Source organism: Varanus komodoensis, unplaced genomic scaffold (assembly GCF_004798865.1).
Source record: "Varanus komodoensis strain SLA01 unplaced genomic scaffold, ASM479886v1 scaffold32, whole genome shotgun sequence".
NCBI lineage: Eukaryota > Metazoa > Chordata > Lepidosauria > Squamata > Varanidae > Varanus > Varanus komodoensis.
The window spans coordinates 2,687,109-2,707,648 of record NW_025335798.1 but is presented as its reverse complement, the minus strand read 5'-3'; the positions used below and the strand labels follow the sequence as shown (position 1 = coordinate 2,707,648).

At 44.0% G+C, this 20,540-nt stretch overlaps 1 protein-coding gene across 1 annotated transcript in view; it reads right to left on the bottom strand.

The window, feature by feature from the left end:
* Positions 1-20,540, bottom strand: part of WNT6 (Wnt family member 6) — a 43,178-nt gene that overhangs the window by 10,445 nt on the left and 12,193 nt on the right. The window lies entirely within an intron of this gene.

Here is a 20,540-nt window from a genome sequence, read left to right as displayed (position 1 = left end):
CAGGCAACAGCTGGAAAGGTCATCTATTCGAATACTCTATGTGTTTTTTCTAAAAATGTCTTGCATGTAGTAAACTTAAGGAGAGAGTTATAGTAAACCTTCCCCCCCACCCCGATGATTGTGTTTTCTATATGCAGTGTTATTTTCCCTATGGAGAAACATTCAAAAATACAACCTTTCTATCTGCAGTCTGAAGCGGTTCAGGCCAAGAACTAGCTCTTCTCACTATTATTTGAATCTATGTAGAATGGTTTCTAAGCTTAAGTGAGACTTTTCCACTAGTTGCTCTCCAATATGTCTTGAACTATTAACTCCCAGGGTCCTGGAGCCTGTCCTTGTAGTCCAACAGATGTGGAGGGCACCGTGTTGAAGATTGATGGCATAAGTGCCTCTAGAAAGCACAGTGCATTCTAGGAATATTGCCTTGCTAATCCTGGTGGAAGAGCAACTCAGTGCAGAGAAGGAAAACAGGGGAAGCTACTTTGTGAGAGAATTGCTGAATGACCTTGGAGTACGATAAAGGCCAGTAAACAAGCCCTGGGCCTATGCCAGCTTTCCTCCCTGGTTTCCAGATGATTTTCAGTACAGGAGGTTTACCCTTCAGTGACTGGTCTTGTCATCATCTAATTTTTGAGAGAAGAGCTCCAGCCTGTTTCTCTTCATGTTAGAATCCAAGGAGCTTCCACTCCCTCTGGGTGGAACTTACAAAGTTATTTCATGCCATTCATCTTGTGTGACCCTATCTATGCAGCAGAATATGAGATCGCATGCAGCATCCAGATAATCACAACTTTTTTTCTAAGACGAGCACGTTTTGCTGTCGTGGCCATGGAAAAAGGACTTGAAAATATGCCAGCAGTGTCTGCTCAATTTCAAAAATCAGAGCAGAGTTTTGGTACACTTCCTATGCATGCAAGGAGTCTGCATGCTTCCCTGTCCCTTGCAAGATTTTCATCCCTGTAGCCATCATAATTCTTGAGTTTAAGGACCCATGAAATCCTTTCATTCTCCCATTCCAGCCCCTGTCATTACATGACAGATTTTGTCAACTAACGCATTGGAGGTATCTCCCAAAACTATGGGCTGGGAGAAGACGAATCAAGGCTCAGTATAGCAAGTATACTTTCATAGAAGAACTTGAATCTGCTGTGCCTGCTGTTCCGTTGCTACACATTCCCTGTGTGGTGATCGTGGCTTCAGACTGTGATATCTGATGCTACCTGTTACTAGCAGATTCTTCTTATTTCAAGGAAACCACAGTGTGACAGCTCTTAAAATCCCAGTGGCAGCCAGTCCTGTTGTGATGCCCAGGAGCAGGGGTACATGGATCATGATATGCAGGGGATTTTCCCACTTTAATCTCTCTATCATGCTGAATGATTGCCAGGCAGTAAGGAGCTATTCAGTGCGCAGTGCAAGCTCTTCTTTGACCAATCCCAGCAAGTCTGCAAGGAATCAAAACTACTCAGATGAATCACTACAGAGACTGAGCCAGGGGATTCCCAGCAATTGCTCAATCCAGCAGAGAATCCAACAGCACAGGGATGCAGAGGATGTTTTCAAGGGTCTATGGGCACAGATGCGCTTCCTGGGCTGTGTCGGCACTTGTTCATTTCCACGAACCAGTGCAGACAGGGCTGCTCTTCCCACCAGTCTTATCTGCATGTCCATTCATTGACTAAGGAATGACCTGCGTTTGAGCCACATCCTTTCCTGGCAACAGCTGTGCTCTGAAGCAGGCCTTGAGGAGCTGGGTGTGGTACAAAAACAGGCAGGCAGCCTTGTTAGAACTTCAGAAATGCCCTGCTGGCCAGACATCATCTTCATCTAGTCCAGCATCCTGGTTCCCATCAAAGCCAATCAGATTAGTAGCTTTAGATTTTTAATGTTACAGAACATCCTTTATCCTTTGGGAGTAATTTAACAATCCTAAATTGCCATTGGCAGTGGCCAAGTGTGTACATTGTACAACTGAGAGACAATTTCACATGATTTCTCCTTATAAATGAAGAAAGAGGGTTATGAAATAACCTAAAGATTTAAAGTCAATTCACATATTACATGTGGATTTCCATCAGCCACTCGCAGGCATTAACCATTTATGTGAGCCTTGATGTGATGGCGGTAGTTCACCAAGAACTAAACAGTGTTAATCAGAGATCCCAAAAGTTCCTGTGACTGAGATCTGTCATAAGTTCACATTTTTGTCACTCTCAAAAGGTAGAAAAAGCAGTCCAGAGTAATTTGTGAACTAGTTGTAAGAGCTCTGTAACTTTTGCTTGTTTTTCTCCTCATGGACCATGATCTTGTGTGCCGATCACTATTTCAACAAATCAAAAGATGAATAGAAGGCACAAGCAAAGAGGAAGACAACCTGAGAAAAGTACAATTGGGTGATGGTGGGAGATGTTAACCCAGGGCTGATTCTGATGGTTGAGTCACTTGTTAACTCATAGCGAGGTCAAAAGGAGAATCGTTAAGGAGGGTCTCAGAAATTAGGCTCAAACTGAGATGAGCAAGGAGGTTCTCCATCTCCTTGGGCAGGTGGAAGATGAGTGAGAGGCTCCCAAAAGGCAAAGCCTTAGACTTGCCATCTCCACAGAGAAAGGGATAGATAGATACCTCCAGGACATTGTGAGGATTTTTAAAAACCACTGCCCCTCTTACACTGATGCATCAATGAATCATCATAGTGCAGCCCAGCCTGACAGAGCACATCAGAGACCAAAAGAATGAAAACCAAACTAACAATGGACTTCTGAGCCAGAACCTAGTTGACCATTGAAGCCAATAAGCTAGATACTTGTTCTGTGAGACAAAAAGAACCACCAATGATATGCTGATGGACGAACAGGGCTGAGTAACTTCTGTGCATACTGCATTTTGAATTCTGTCCTCAAAATATCTTATGTAACTCATATGCTAATGATAATATAGTGTGCATTTACAGAATTTGGAGCATATAAATGCAATGTGGGAATGAAGAATATCAGCCACAGAGTAATGAAAGACTGGCATAGAAGGTGAATAAGCACCATGGAGAGAGGCATTCACCTGTTCAGGGTATTGAAGCAATGGCTGTATTGTCCAGCCTGTCCAGCCACTCCAAAAACCTTTTATGTATAGTCATGAGGTCTAGAAACACATCCTTTTGGGCTTTTAGCATGTATGTAGCATTAGTCTTCTTTTCAAATAGAATATACTCCATAGGCTTGTACTCAGTTGAACAAAAGAGGAGGAAATAGACATCACTATTTGAAAGAGGGGAAGAAGCAAGCAACTATTCTTGATGTTATAGCATTAGTGTGAGGGGTGACTGTGGGGAGAAAGGTAATTCTGTGCTACTCCAGCAACATTTAAAAATGCAGCACTACATGAATGGAGCCTATCATATAGATTCCCCCATCTCACCACCATCATTGCCTCTGGCCTTAATCAACTGAAAAAGTGTGGGAAGGGCCCATGCAATTGGCTTGCCTGCATGACACAGAGTGAGCCTTTAAAGGCAGAATGAGCTGCTGCCCTAACATCTAAAGGGCCCCACAGATGAGACAACAAAACAGAGGTAAAACTAATATTGATATATATATCACTGTGAAACCGTGTGTGAAAATGCTGCCATATCTGATTAGAAGTCACTGTAAAAATGGAATGATGACTTATATATACCAACTCATTCTGGTTGGTTATATAAGAGGTGGCCTGGCTCATGCCAGTCATGATTCTGCATTATGTGATCTTCAGTTTGCAGGTTAAAAACAGGTTGGTTATGGTATAATCTGAAAGCCTATGTGGGAAGGTACCTAGACTTCCCCAAACTGGGTTCCATTCAGATGTGTTTGGACTCCAACTCCCAGCATTCCTGACCATTAGCCATTATGGTTGGTGCTGATAAAACCGGAGTTCAAAATATCTGAAGGACACCAGGTTGAAAACCTCAGGCCGATCCTGTGATGAACAGATTGAGTGTGTAGGAGAATGTTGCTTTATGTATTTCTTACAGTTGTAGTCAAGAGATACAACAGTGACACATGCACTGGTTACCTCCTGCTTGGACTACTGTAACGCGCTCTACGTGGGGCTGCCCTTGAAGACAGTCCAGGTACTTCAGATGGTGCAAAATAGAGCTGCCATGATGCTGTCAGGGACTGGTCATTATTCTCACATAACTCCAGTCCTCTATCAGCTCCATTGGCTTCCCATTGAAGTCTGGGCTCAATTCCAGGTGCTGGCTATTACCTATAAAGCCCTAAATGGCTTGGGATCAGAATACCTAAAGGAAAGCCTTCTTCCCTATATGCCCTCCCGCCCCCTAAGATTGGCAGCAGAGGCCCTCCTCCGGGAACCCTCTTTGAAAGAGGTCAGGAGACAGCGTACTTGGAGGAAAGCTTTCTCTGTGGTGGCGCCCCAACTATGGAATACGCTCCCTAGAGAGGTTCGCCTGGCGCCGTCATTATATGCTTTTTGGCACCAGGTCAAGACCTTTTTATTTGACCAATATTTTAAAGATAATTAATTTTAATTGTATATTTATTCATCTAATTCAGTTTAACCATGTCATTTTATACTCAGTCGTGGTGTAGCCAATTTATTTGTTTAGGACTGGATATTATCTGGTCAGGGTGGCTTGTTTTATATTGTATGTTTTATATTGTATATTTGTATTTTATTTAATGTATATATTTTAAAATGTTATTTTAATTTATTGTTGTAAGCCGCCCTGAGGCTTTGGCGAATGGGGCGGCATAAAAATGTTTTAATAAATAAATAAAAATAAATAAAAATATTGTATTTGGGGTTTTGATGTCTGTAAACCACCCACAGAGCCCTCTCTGGTGGTTTACAGACATCAAAACCAGCCCAGAGAGGTGGTATATAACTGCAATCAATCAATCAATACCAGGTCAAAGGGGATAATGAAAGCTCTAGAAGCATTAGAGCATCTGAGGGAACGAATAAGGGGCATGATCAGTACTCTCCTGTATTGGAAATCCCGACTTCCTGCTCTCTCTCACCTTCAAGGAAGGTCACAACTAAATTCTAAAATACTATATAATATGTTGATCTGAAAAGAGGAACACAGCAAGAACCAGGTATGCATGTCTGAGGTTGGAATTCTATAACAGGACACTATCACAAGACAACCCAATTTTCCTGTAATTGGCAGCACAATTTGAATGGTGATAATTGGGAGGATTAAGAACATAATGAACACACAAACTTTAAAGGGAAAAGAATCTAGAAAAAACATTTGCCAAAAGACCTCAGTTGGTTCATCTGGGAGACAGTGGTCTTTCAGGTAAGTGGAGACTTAGCTCATTATTACATTCAGTTGTGAGGGGAAATCATTCTGCATACGCTCAGAGCAAATTACCCCATATGATGTTTGTTACATTTAGAGTATGCCATTTCTCCAAGGATCTCAAGGATGGTGCACCCAGTTCTTTCCTGCAAACCCCATTTTCCCTCTGCGGAGCAGGGTTTGCAGCTGTGGCCTAAGCTTGTCCACCATGGCTAAGTGATTTTGAACATAGTCTTAGTACAGCACTCTTAACCAGTACAAGTAGACTTGGCAGCACAGCAAATATCTGGAGAGCCAGCTGCAACCATTTCTAGGTAGGGACAGTTTGGCCACACTGATCCATTCATGTCAAGCACATTTAAGCTTTCTTAGAGTTATCCCTCAAACTAATGCGCAGACAGACATGACGGACAAGGGACATTTGAAAGGTGATCATGTCAGAAGTGGTGTCTAGAATTACTTTATGGAGCTGCCCTGCCAGGATAACAATAGTAATCAACAAAGGGGAAAGATTTCAAGTCTCACTACAATAAAAGGGACAAGATGTAGCTTTATTGCAGGGGAGATTCAAAGAGGCAGAGCCACCCAAGGCCATCTTTAGGTATTCTGATGGGCCGGGCAAGGTGCCAGTTTAGCATTCTGGCAAACATGGTGCCACCTCTGTCCCTCTCTTCCCTTCCCTCATCTACTGGCTGTGTCCCCCTCTCTTTCCCCCCATCCCAGGCTCTGGTCCCACACACCTCAAACCTTCACTCTGGCTTCCGCCTTTTCAGCTGCTGCAGTTCCCTGCCACCACTCCTGCCACCAGCTCCTTTCCTCAGTGCCATTCTTCAAGGCCCCTCCCTTAAAGTGGGTGAGGAGGGCCCAGAGGGTGCCTGTGCCGTAACAGCAGAAGTGATCTTCATAACTACTGCACTCAGAATGCCTCAGTTTAAGGAAGATCCCTCAAAGTATGACATTCTCCAGAAAGCTCATCCAACTGGTGTCTTACTCTGGGAGAGTTCTGAAAGGGAGTGGGCAGGCAGGCAGGCAGGCAGACTCTCAGTGCGGTGCAGCTGGGTGGATAGGCAGCAAGAGGGAGGAGCCAGAATTCATTTTGGTGCCCCAGAGTTTGACACTCAACACATTTGTTCTGTTCATTCTCCCCCACAAACGGCCCTGGGGCAACCACCAGAAGGCTGCTTTTAATGCATACCTACCTAATGATCTTAATGGCAGGCAAGGTAGATCTGAGCATATAGACAGGATTTCATGGGAGAAAGCTTTTCCTCTTATAACCTGACCTAGAGCTGGTAAGGTTTTTAAATTTTAAGGCCAACACTTTGAATTGGGCCTGGAAACAGTGGTAACCAGCCAAGCTGGTGCAAGACCGAAGTTACATGCGAGAGCCACATTTTGAATTAGGTGTAGCTTCTGGAGCATGTTCAAAGGGAATTCCACATAGTCATTCTGCAGTAGTCTAGTCTGGAGATAACGTGAGTATAGAGAGCCATGCTGATTTGCTAGCTGTAGCCACTTTTGGGCAGGGATAGTCTGACTATAGCCCTTTGTGCTTTGTTAACATCCCTGTTGAATTACTGCAATCTGCTACATGGGGCAGAGGTGGGAGACAATGCAGAAATTCCAATTATTGCAGAATTCAGCTACCAGTGCTGTCAACTTAATTTACACTGCTAGAAAATTAAATACACTGGTTGCTTAGTTCAAGATGCTGGTCTTCACCTTTAAGTCACTTCATGCTTTAAGTGCTGGGAACTGAAGGTGTGCCTCTTCCAATAACAGTCCCATCTATATCCTCAGATCTTCCACTGATGCCCTGCTCAACCAATCTTCCCTATTAGAAATGCACTAAACTAGGTACTTAGCAAAGAGGATGGCTTCTCTGCAGTGGTCCTAGAATGCCATCTCTCAAGAGGCAGGTGAAGGGCAAGGGCACCTCATTTCCAGTCTTCTCAGTGTCAGGCTAAAGTATATCTGTTTGCTCAAACACGTAATTTATATAACTCTTCCTTCTGCCTTTGCACATTTTTTCCTGCTGTCGTTTGTAACGACTGTTTGGAAGTTAGTTTTATTATATCAAGGTTTAAAAGAATCCATTATTCATTTTTGTATGCTGCCTTGGAATCTCACGTGATGAAGGGCAGAGTAGGCATGCTTTCAATAAATTAATACACACTACCACATATTTCTAGGATTACGGCTGTTACAGAAAACAAGTTCCTGGATTTAGGGTCCTGCTGATCTCCAACACAAATTAAGCCCCGGGACAGGGCTTTAGTTGTGTGTGAGAGGAGGGGACGCTTGACTGCGCGCCTCACCGGAGTTTTGGCCTGGACAAGGGTATCATTAAGCAGGGACAATTTGTCCTCTTCTAAACATAACGATCAAGCCCCGGGGCGGAGGATCAAACGTTGAACTGCGGCTCACCCCGGCGAGATCCGACGGGGAAGCGCCCAGCCTTCAACCATCCTCTCCTCCCACCCCCGGTGGTCCTAGGAACGCCAAGATCCTCCTCCGTGCCTACCCTGCTCCCGTTGCGTGCGGTCAGTGTGTGTGGAGATGAGATAAGAAGTGCGTTCCCACGTCCAACTCTCAATCTCATCACTTTTACCTAGAATGCGAGGATAGTAAAATGCAACGCATTAGGAAGCTGTCGATTTCAAGTCGTTCCCGACCCTCTTTCCGTCGGGAAGAGGTAGAAAAATGCTGCCAAACTGCTACTCCTTTCGCGGGGGTGGGGCTGAAAGCTCCAGCAAGCCCTGCCTCAGCTTGTCCCCGGCGCAAACCTCGCCTGGGTATGCAATTACCGCGCCCTGGGCCCCGCCCGCGAGAGAGATCGTGCCCCTAGAGCGGGGCGGGGCTTTTTCCTGGGGCGCGGTTCTGATCGAAGAGCCCGCAAGCGGATAGGTCGCAATCCGCGCTCGGGGCCACGCCCCCTGCCCGCGAGATGAATCTTGCCGGGGCTTGCGCGCGCGCGATCCTGGTTGCTCACGGGGAGCTCCACGCCCTGAGAGGTCACCCTTTCACTTTGAAATTAAAGTGCAGGGTTTTTTCCAAGTGTATGTGCATCTATAGTAAGGGGAATTTGTACTTCTTTATAAACAAGGGCTTACGCTAATCGAGAACTCACTGGTGCTTAGTCTCGGGACTTGTTTGTAGTGATCAGCGTTCCTAACGAGGACCAGGGAGACCAGACCTTACATTCGTGCTCAGATACAAGCTCGTTCGGTGAACTTGGCCCAGTCACAATTTCTCAGCTTAACTTGCTTGGCGGGGTTATTGCGAGAGAGAGAGGGAGGAGCTCTTCAGAGGAAAGGTGAGATTAAAAATTTAATAAAATATTAAGGACATTATGTTGTTGAGCATGCGCAAAGTTCCTCTCATTGGCCACTGAGTACTTAAAATAACTCAATGCTCATCTGAAAGTTGAATGTAAACGTAAAGGCTTACTGCAGGAGTGGGGAACATGTGGCCCTCCTGATGTTGGAATCAGTCTTCCAGCAGCCCTAGCTGACACAGCCAGTGGTAAAGAATGATGGGAGTTTCAGTCCCACATAATCAGGCATGCTATAAGTTTACCTCCTCCTACATATTTGGCTTTCACAGTCAAACTTAAGCCAGTTTCTGTGTTTCCCATGTCCACAGTTGGAATGTGGGCTTTACTACAGGTCGTTTTCACAGGTGAGTTGAAGAATTCCTCTTAAGTTAGTCTATGTCCCTTGTGAATGTTGTTAATGCAGAATGGAAAGCAGAAGAGAGCCTATTTTAAATGGAATGTACATTCAATGTCTCAGTACATTTTACATTCAAATTAGAAAATGAAAAAATGAAATCTGAGTATCACAATAAAACATTTAAAATAGTACAAAGTTGTACTGATACCAAATAGGCATTAAACCCTGACATGTGTCAACTTCATTTTTTAAAAAATGGATACACTTGATTTCTAAATACACATCCAACTGAGGGGCTAGTCTTCCCCCAGGATGGAATTCCCAAACTTAACCTAATGCAGGGATGCAACTGGAGCAATAGCAAAATGATTGAGGAATTCCTGAAAACATCCCAGCTTGAGATTCAAACCATGTAGGAATTTATTGCTTGAAGATGAGAAACTACTGTCATGCTCAGTTTCAGAAACACAAGTGAGCCATGCTGTGTCCCATCTGCTTCTGTTTGGAGGCAAGCGGCTGCATTCTGAACCAGCTGAAGCTTCCAAAGAATTTTCAAGAGCAGCAGCCCCACGGAGGGGACATTTCAGTAATCCACAAAGTACTAGAGCATGCTTAAAAGTGTCCTAAAAGAGGTATGCCAGCTGCAATGGTTGTCATTTACAACCATTGGGCAGCATTTCTAGCTGCCCAGTCCTGGATAACCCCTGATTGAGTTTATTGCGTGCTGTCTTGCAACGTAGATGGAACACAAAGATCTTTAAATCTCCTGATGTAGCAGAAGACAAGACAGCTGTGGCTTATCCTGTTATTTCCTTTCTCCCTCTCCTGCTATTTTAGGCTGGACCTCAGGTGTGCCACACAACAAGTGAGATAAGACATCAACAACAGAACATAGAAATACGAGTGGGAACTGCCACAGCAGCTGTTCCTTGGACTGCTGCCGACCAGAATGTTTCCATTCTTCAACTAAATGATTTTAAAGGGAGACTCCAAAATGTAAATGCTGGATTAGAACTTCAAGAAGTTTAATTCTCTCTTTTTGGATATGGAGGCAATGGTTTCCTGACCCACTACAGAGATTATTTTTAGAAAGGGTACTAGGATAAATTCATCCTCACCAATTACTATCCATGTAGATTGTCACTGTAGTTATTTCTTGTGTATTTAAACATTACTTGAATTGACATAACAATGAAACACAAAGAATGCAGCCTATTTGGTCCCACCTTCTATAGTCTGTGCCCATGTGCACAGTTTTCTGCATCTGAGAATTACACCAAGCATTTGATACTGTGTATTCTAGTACAGAAAAGTTCAGGTCATCACACTTGGCTAGTATTTAAGGCATGACAAGATTTTTTTTTTGTCTTCCATTGCCTCAGGAGATTTATTTAAAGGTGGTTGACATCCAATATTCAGGCAAGGTAGCAGTCATACCCACAGGCTACAACCCAGCTCTTCTGGGGGAGGATAACACTGTCCAAACAAATCAACTAACTCACCCACATTACTATTATATTTCTATACTACCTAGTAGCAGAAGTTCTCTGTGTGATTCACAACAACCGATAGAATACAGTATGCATACAATTAAAAGCACAGTACAGGAAAACATAAAATATTTTTAAAGTAGCTTGCTCAAAATAAGCTACAAGTCCTATTAAGCAGTTGACCCAGTAAAATATTAACTGTTCTGTGATGCCAGGTGGGAGCTTATTCCTTAACAGGGAGGTGAGGGGGAGACACACCAGGGAAAAGGCCTGTCTCCTTGTTGCCACCTACTAAGACTCCCCTGGAGACAGGCCCCAGTTCTTGATCATAGTGGACAGGCAGTTTATGGCTGGGAAAGGCATTCTGTCAAGTATTGTAGGCCCAAACCATGCATGGCTTTATAGGTTAAAGCAGCATCTTGAATTGGGCTCAGAAGCATATAGGCAACAATGCAAGCAAGCAGAATTGGTTATATGCTTATATTGGTTGTTCCTGTTACTAATATGGCTGCCACACTTTGCACAAGCTGCAGCTTCTGAACAGTCTTCAAGGGCTACTCCACATAGAGTGCATTGTACTAATCTTGTTTAGAGGTTACCAGAGTGTAGATTACCGAGATCAGGCTATCCCTGTCCAGATAGGAGTGCAACTGAATCCCAAGTGACAGAGATGACTCAAGGAATACCCCCAAGCTGCACATCTGCTCCTTCATGGGAAATATGACACCATCCAGAACAGGCTGAATTACTTCCATCAGGTGAAAAGAACCACCCACTAGCAGCATCTCAGTCTTCTCTGGATTGAGCTTCAGTTTGTTAGCCTTGCTATAACTAGGCATTGGTTCAGCACATTCACAGAGTCACCTGCTGAAGATGAAAAGAACTGCATGTCATCAGTGTAGTGAGGACAACACACTTCAAAACTCGGGCACTCAGCAGCTTCATATAGATGTAAAATATTAGCATGAGGGTCCCCATATTGAAAAGGCCAGGCAATATCCCCAGGTACCACCTTTTGGAACTGCCCATCTAAGAAATAGTGGAAACACTCTTAAAAATGGATCCAGATAATCAGTCTCATCAAGAGTCCCTGGAACTGATTGGATACCACCCACTCAAGGACCTTGCCCTAGAAGGGAATGGTTGCCATGGGCCTAAAATTATTGCGATCATCTGGATCCAGAGAGGATTTCTTTAGGAGTGACCTCATCACTGCCTGCTTCAGGTGGCATGGGACCACTCCCACCTGTAAAAAGGCATTAATCACTTCCCTTTTGTACAAACTTGTGCAGGTACCTTGTCAACACCCTAACTGGAACTCATCTAAAAGAGCTTTTCTGGGCTGTGCTCTGGATATCTCACCTGGTTCCACTGCAATGACGTTGGAGTCTAAGTACCAACAGATGCAACAGATTTTGTTCTGGAAGTGCCTAGCAAATGTATTGCAGTGAGTCTCAGATGGCTCTAAGATGACCATGAGGCCAGCATGTAGTAGGGCTTGGGCAGCCCTAGAAAGCTCCTCTAGATAGCAGAGGACTGGATAGAGGCTGTGAGATACTATTTCTTTGGCACACACTGCTTCCAAGTATACTTGATTAGAGGCACATATCAGGGTGGGACTGCCTCCACTAGGAGTTTTTCTCCACCTGCACTTAAAGAATCATAGCATAGTAGCTGGAAGGGACCAGAAGGCCGTTGGGTCCAACCCCCTGCTCACTGAAGGTCACCAAGTTAAGCCATCCCTCTCAGCTGGCTGTTCAAGTTGCATCCTGAATGTCTCTAGTATCAGAGAGCCCACAACCTCCCTAGGTAATTGGTTCCATTGTAGTACTGCTGTAACAATCGGGAAATTTTTCCTGATATACAGTTGGAATCTGGCTTCCTGTAACTTAAACCCATTATTTTATGTCCTGCCCTCTGTGATGATCAAGAAGAGGTCCTGTCCTTCCTTTTTGTGACAGCCTTTCAGGTACCAGTAGAGTGCTATCATGTCCCCTCTCGGTCTTCTCTAGGCTAAACATGCCCAGCTTTTTCAATATCTCCTCATAGGACTTTGTTTCCAGTTTTAGGATCATCCTTTTTGTCCTCCTCTGAACCCTTTCCAGCTTTTCCACATGCTTAAACAGTGGTGCCCAGGACTGGATGCAGTACTCCAGGTGAGGCCCAACCAACATTGAGTAAAGGGGAACTAGTGCTTCATTTGATTTAATACTTCATGTGATCAACCATCTCCTGTTTTCTTGCATCGCTCTCGGCTCTGGGGTATACCATAGAGCTGTACAAGAATCATCATCATCATTATTAGACACCTTTCTCCAAAAAGTGTGAGGCAACTTGCAGCAAAATTAAAGCATATGAAGTTTAAAGCATCCTAAAACAAACAGCCACTCAAATACCCTGCCATGCAAAAACCACTGCTAAACTAATACTGACAACCATAAAGAATAATTAAAAGGCCAGTCATATACCATCAAATCGCTGGAGACAGAAGACACCAAAAGGATGACAACGTTGGCACCAGGCAAGCCTCACTGGAGAGAGCATTCCATAATCGGGCGGCAGCTGCCACTGACAGCCCTTTCCTCAACGTAAGAGGAGCCATACTGGATCAGATCAAAGGTCCAGCCTCGCCTAATTTCCAGCAGTGGCCATCCCAGTGCCTCCAGAAAGGCCAGTTCAGGGCACGAAGGCAATGGCACTTTCTTGTTATTCACGCCACTTCCCAAAGTTCGTATACAGGAGCACACTTTTCTTGCCAAACAACCCACACAAACCATAGCACCAGTTGCTGGAGAGCGGAACCTGGGATGTCCTTGCAATCATGACTGGCTGTTGTGAAAAAAAGTCCCAACAGGATCCTCTTCCTCAGGATAGCAATTCTGCATGAGCAGTTCCTCTCACCTTAGCAGAAACCTGAAGCAAGTCCAGTGGAGAGAATTATTCAGCTGCCAGCTTGCAGAAGAGTTTGCTGCCAGCAGTGGTAAATTTTAAAGTGTAGGAGTGCATCATGACTGTCTCCATAACCACATTTATATTACCTGTTCATGTGTGTCCACAAACACAGTAACACACAATACTCCACTGCAAATATGTATACAGTTATTGCCAGGAAAAGCCATTTCACCTCCCAGCAACTATGAGGATTGCAGCTATGATGAGTGTGAACAGGAAAGTCTGGAAGGAGAGCAATGACATCATTGCTAATCACAAAGTCCCAGGACTTGACTCTGCAAACCCTGGGTCTACTACGCCATTGGCTGGCTGGCTGCCTTTTTGCCTCACTTCACCAAGCATTGTTCTCAAGAGTTGATGGAGTCCCAGGCACAGGCCATGTAGGCAAATGAAGTTGCATATGAGGGGTGAGAACAGGGAAACTAGAAAGGGTGGGGAGGAGAAGAAAGAAATATACTCCTTCTGAATAAAAAGTCATGCTGCTTTCAACTTTGTTTTTTCATGATGTGCTGTTATGATTATAAACACAGTGCCCAGAGATCCCTGCTTGTCACTGGGAAGAAATAATAGCCCCACCCCAAAAAGATGAAGGATTGTTGGGCCCTGAAGAATGACCAGGAGGTCTCCATGTTTGCATGTCCTTCTGACCATGGCTGAGAATGCAATGTATTTTCATTGGATTGGGTTATATAATTAAGAACTGGGAATGCCATCAAAAAAGCAGAACTAAGGTTACATGTCGCAAACTTGACTCTGGTATTTGCTCCCTTGGGTGCTACCTTAATAAAGCATGAGCACATGTGTGTGTGCACTGCATACAATTAAGGAAGGAGGAATAATCCAAATGTGTACTGGGCAGAGTGAAAACAAACAGAACTTTGCAGATTTCATACATACAATGTGCAACCTTTCAGGATCTTGAAAAGCTAAAACAACTGCTTTTTGACTTGGTAAAGAAGCAGCTACAGGACATTGTTGATAGGAAATAAGGAAAAGCTGGCTCAGCCTTCCACATAACTCTACAACTTTGGGGAGGGTGGAAACTCCTGATGAGTGAAAGATTTAAAGCCAACAAAGGAATATTCAAGATTCTAACTTGTGTGCATTTATGTCATGCAGTGTATATCCAATTTGTGGAACTTGTTGCTTGTAGACATAGTGCAGATGACCAACAGAATAACAAACAGAAGATGAGACAAACCACTAAAAGACAGAAATATCATTAACCTTTAACTAAGGGCCTCAGCTAATGTTATGATTTAGTACTCCCAGCTCCAAATAATTCCAGTGATGAGATTTGTACCACTGCAAGAACCTGGATATACCCTGTAACTAGGCAAGTTAGACAGCAATGGGTTGGGAATCATGGTAGCAAACTGGCATTCTTTACATTATGATTCTTACAAGAAGGTAAAAAGATCCTTGCTTCATCTGAGCAATGGTCCATCCAATCCACCATTCTGTTTTTCACAATAGGCAACCAGATGGAACATAGGAATCTGCTTTATCTAGCCCAATATTGTCAACACTGACTGGCAGGAGTTTCAGGCAGGAGTTTTTCTAGGCCTCCTTTGAGATCAAACTTGCATGCAGAAATAATGCTCTGCCACTGAGCTACAGCCCTTCCCCTGTGTCTTTGGAAAATTTCCTTGTTGATCCTCAGCAGAAGCTGTTCACAGGCATGCTTATAGATATCATGACTATCAGTTGTCGGTAGTCTGACAACAGTGATCCATCATGAATTTCCTGAATCCTTTAAAGCCATACAAACTAGTGACCCCCATCATAGCAGTGAGTTCTATTGCATAATTGATACCAAAATATAAACAATTAATAGACTGAGAAATCTGGATTTGTTGAAGAACACCATGACCTAGTTCACATGCTACAGCATGACTCATTGAGGGATATTTCACGCACAAGCCACATTATTCATGGGTTCCACTTTGCATATCCAACCCTAACTCTGGGAGTGCCATGTTGTGTGGAGCTGGTGAGGCTATTTGAGCCTCACAAAATCCACATCTGCCAGCTTTGCACAGCACAGCCCCCGAAAGCTAGATATGGAAAACGGCCTTGTCACCCTGCATGCCATGCAGTTTTAACATCTGGCAAACTGTTGTGTTGTGTGAACTGGCCTTATCTATCCTAGAATACCTCTGATACACTTCAGGGAAAGCCTCAGTTGAACTCAGTTGGGCCTGTTGCCATATAACCACACAGAAGACTGATTTATATGTCTTTTCCAGCATCTAGGCAGTGAGTTCCAGAAACACTTTCTGAAAAGGTGTAGTAACATCTTTTTCATCATCAAAATATTTTTTTCATCAGGTAAGATACACATGAGCGATCAGCACTCCTGATGGTTACAAATAGTCATTTTGCCCAATAAGCCTGCTTTTCCTGGCCATAAGTCTTACTTCTACCCAGTCCAGTTGAATTTACACCAGTCCAGATCCTGCCAAAGCTTACCTTATCCTATAAACTCTCCTCAAGCCCAAGCTGGCTCTGAGATCTAGTGGTAAAGCCGGTCAAGCTAATCTTGAAGTAGCAGAAAGTGTCAGAACTATGCCTTTAACTCAGCTAGGCTTAATCTTATTTTCTCAATCTTAGTGAACTTTGAGTTTGAATACTCATAGTTCTCAGTCATTAATATGTAACTTAGGGGCTTTGATATGAGCAATAGCATTTAATGTGTGATCTGTACCACAGGAACCTAAAATAGCTTTCAGACATTTGACGCATATTCCAGGGGGGTTCATCTGTGACAGCAAACACCAAAGAGGTGCCAAAACCTCTGCATGTTCAATTTTGTGAGTTTCAAGCACAGATGTATGGCATCAGTGAGTTTGTGCTTACGAGCTGTGTTTGGTTCCATGTTCGTTTTGGATCATGTAAAATGAGTGGGTGGAAGCATGCCGCATCTCTTTACCAGGTTACAGCAGGAACGAAAAGGACACGTTGGGCTTTACTAGGAGCCACAGGCAACTACCAGGCAAGCATTCACTGAATTTTAAATCACTTTATTTTCTATGTAAAAATAGCTATAATGGTAATTTTCATAAAGCTTGTCCAGTTGAATGCTTTATCAATGTTAGATGATAAGAATAATTATGAAACACAGTACATTTCCAACATCTAAAAACTGGATGATAATGTTGTTATTACAGTTTATACTCTACCTTCCTGTCAAGATTACACTTGTGTTTAGTAAGATGCAGGCAGAAATTTACCAGAGCAACATTTTTCTGGCTTGGAGAAAAGCAAGGCTACAAAAAGCTTCCCTCGCAGAAGTGCTTACTGTGAAGTGAAGTGAGAAGTAGAGACACAAACGCCCTGAGAGAAAACAGGATGGCAACTCTTAGCAGTGTACTTGCCACTTTTCCTAGCATGGCCAGGGGGTGCCCTCTTCAGCCATGATCACATCCTGCCAATTGAAATGCAGGGGGCCTCTGAATAGTATTGAAGCTGATCAATATAGTGTCATTCTGTCTCCTCTTCCCTTTTTCGTTCAACATCACATCTCCCAGTGTGCCTTTATTCAGCCTTGTCTTTAAGCACTTACTGAGTAGCCATAGACAACAAGCAACCGTGCAATGGCGAATCCATGCAAGTACCAAGTGGATGATGGCGGTGGGATGAAGCATTCTGTCCCTCCTTTGTGCCCAGCACCCAGACTAAGTGGGCTGCTGGAGAGGGAAGGCCCCCTTCTGCACACCCAGCATTCAAATAGAGCGGCCTGGTAGAGGGCCAGGGCTCTCCATCCCTCCTAGGACATCCCCAGCAGGCTAGGGAAGCATTTACTTTTAACTGCTAACTTTGATGGGCTAACTTTTAAAACTGCTGTAAGTCCAAAGGGTGCAGGTTACTCAATATTCATTGTTCTCTCCAAAGGTGCTAAATCTTAATGGTGTAGCAAATAGACTTGGGTTTGAAATGCAAGGAATGATTACTCTGACATGCCAACTGGTTGGACTGGTCAAAGCTTGGCAAGGCCAGGCATCTGTGGAGAGCCCACCCCATAGCAGAAGCCCACGGACAAAAGCCCCCTAGGGTAGCATCTCCTCTTTCCCATGGCACCCCACTTGTTTGCCCATCTGGGCACTGGTATTGGCAGGAAGAAGGAGGAATAGGTGATGGCCCCACCTTCTCCCTCCCTGGCTTTTTGACTGTCAAGCAAGCAATAGGAGCAATGATGAGCAATGCGAGGAGAAGCCACAGCCACTGATGATAATGACAGTGAAAACATAGATTCACTGTGAGCCAGGGCCTTGCCCAAGGGCCCTCACAAACCTAAAGCTGGTACAGCCAATGGGAAAGAGAAAACTTCTGACCTTTCTGTGGGAAGTTGCTTAAGGACCACAGATATGGGTGATCCTATTGTGGAGGTCCTAAAGAATCTGTCATATGGCCAGGGGTTACCACCCACCACCCAAAGGGCCTTGCTACAAATATTGAATCAGGCCAAGAGCTTCCATCCAGAACCCTCTTCATGCAGAGCCACAGAATCTTCTAGACCTTTGTATCATCTGGAAGTCACAGCATAGTTCGCTTCACTAACTAACTACATGGCTTGTACCTGCCTAAGGTTTTATAAATTAAGAAGTTGATCCCAAACACATATATATGAGTGATCCTTATGAACACAGACACATTTAAAGATCCCTTGAAGTCAGTGTGACTGTGTGACATGACAGTTCACAACAAATAGAGCAGTATTTTCAGGGTCTGCGTGTAAATGGGAAGGAAAATGAGCATTTATGGTGAGAAAGATGGATGGGCATAGGCAGGCAAACAGGAAGTGTGTTACTTAAGATCCCCCCAGAGAGTCACTGGTAGAGCTGGGAACCAAACCAAGATCCTTTACCAGCATCCTGGCTCTAGCCACAGGTTTCCCTCCTCCCACAGCTTTTCAGTGGAATGATAGCAAAGGAATAAATTTGGGAGCCACAAGAGCATTTGAGAACCTTGTAGAAGTGGGTGGATCTACAGCTCCTCGGCTATGCTGGTAGGTGGCTCAGGCCCAGGGACAAAGGGATTAATGTCTGAATGGCTGATTATAATCACCCACCACCCAGACTCCAGCACCCCCAGGGTAGAGAGCCTTGACCCCAGTAGTTCGGGTTAAAGAGTTTCCTGGACATTGCTCATGTGCTTGACTCATCCCTGCCTTTGCAAATGAGTAATTAACCAACCCAAATGTTGTACTGATAAAACCTCAATCCCACGGTCCAGCATCCTTAATTTGGGGGGCAGTGCATACACAGAGATGTATTAGTTCAGACTGGGCACTGAGTTTTCAGGATCTGCATACAAATTCTAAGACTGCTTCCCTAATCTAATTCTGATTTGATGATATTCTTTATGTCTCCAGGTCTTAGATTCATGTGAGAACCTCAGGACATTGTTACAAAGAGCCTTACCCAGCCAAACAGCAATTAATAGTAGTTCTGGTCTTAATATTTGGGAAATGGTTCTTTCTACCTGACAAAGTGTCAGGCAGCAAATATTGCCCTTATTTAACAAGCTGTTCTTTCAGAAATCCTTTTGAATAATAACAAACTCAAAGAGCAAGGAGCAACATGCAGCCCAATAACCTCAGCACATGTTTGATGACGGCCTTGCTGAGTTTCATGGAGCCAGTTCCCGATAAGCAGCAGACGACTGCCATCTATATCATTCACCCAGATTCTTGGGGCTATTTTTCCAAGAGAGGGAAAGGTAGAGGCAGATTTTAAGAGAGTTGGCCATGCCTCTTTGATTTCTGTTCCCCTATGCAATTTTGGATTGTGTCTTAATTAGCACAATGTAACAAGCCAAACTGTCTTCTGTCAGATCCCACTTTTCCTTCTCCATCATATAACTGAGAGGCACCTGTATGGCTTTTTGGGTTCTGTTGATTAATGATTAATGGATCAACTAGGTAAATTCATAATATTTGTTGTAAGCCACTGATGGTCCCATTTGGTTGAGCTCACGACCTTTTACATTGACCTGACTGCTCCAAAGTCCATCAAAACAGTAAAGAGTTCATTCTCTCTCACTCTCTCATTCTCTCTCTCTCTCTCTCTCTCACACACGCACACGCACCTGTTTTCCAACCCTCCAAAACCCGTTTAGGATTCTAATGAACAATCACAGAGTTAGCAAATGCAGGCAAATTAATGGTTCTGTCAAATATGTAACTCTGCTTAGTTTGGCAGGAGACTTTATATTTTAATTCTGCCCTTCCCTAATGCAGTACCTCCGATCATTTCGGAGTGGAGTTCTCATCCTCCTTGCCTATACTGGCTGGGATTGATGAGTGTTGTGGTCCAAGTAATATGGAGGGCACCCTATTGACAAAGGTCATTTTTGTTATTCTAGGATGTTCAGTTTTATCTTTCTTTTTGTACAAGTTTGTATTCAGGAAGCTAGACAAACAGCCCTTCTGTAATGACTAGAAATTGATAGGAATAGTTTACAAATCCTGAAAGAATAGCCACACACACACACACACACACACACACACCAGCTACCCACATCTGTATCTTTGTAATTATAACAGTGGATCATACACACAGCAAGTTACAGCAACAAGGGGCAGAAGTAAAGATAGGATAATAGCCAGCTTAAAATTTTAGAAAATAAAATGCAGAGGCAACTCACTTGTAACTGCAGAAAGCTGTCCTTCCTTCTACCAGCATTGACTCAACTAGAAAACTCATTCAGCCTTTTGTTTTTGCGCTGATTCGGCGGCACACATCCCCACTCAGTTTCCCAAGCCAACCGAGTTACACACTAGATCAGAAAAGTATGAAAACAACTTCTCCCAGTTGTTGACTAGGGTTCGTTACGAAGGCTTACATAACTATTTCACTGACCTTGCAGACTCTTGCTTTCTGCCAGGGATGGTCAACTTCTGTATTCTCATGGGCCATGCTCCAGGCCAGCTTTTGCAACCTGGTACTCCAGATGTTTGAATGACAGCTCCAACATTCCTGACCTTGGCCATGCTGGCTGCAGACTGATGGGAGCTGGTCCAAAACATCTGGAGGGCACCAGACTACTGAGTCCAGAGGTATTCATTCTCTCTCTCTCTCTCTCTCTCTCTCTCTCTCTCTCTCTCTCTCTCTCTCTCTC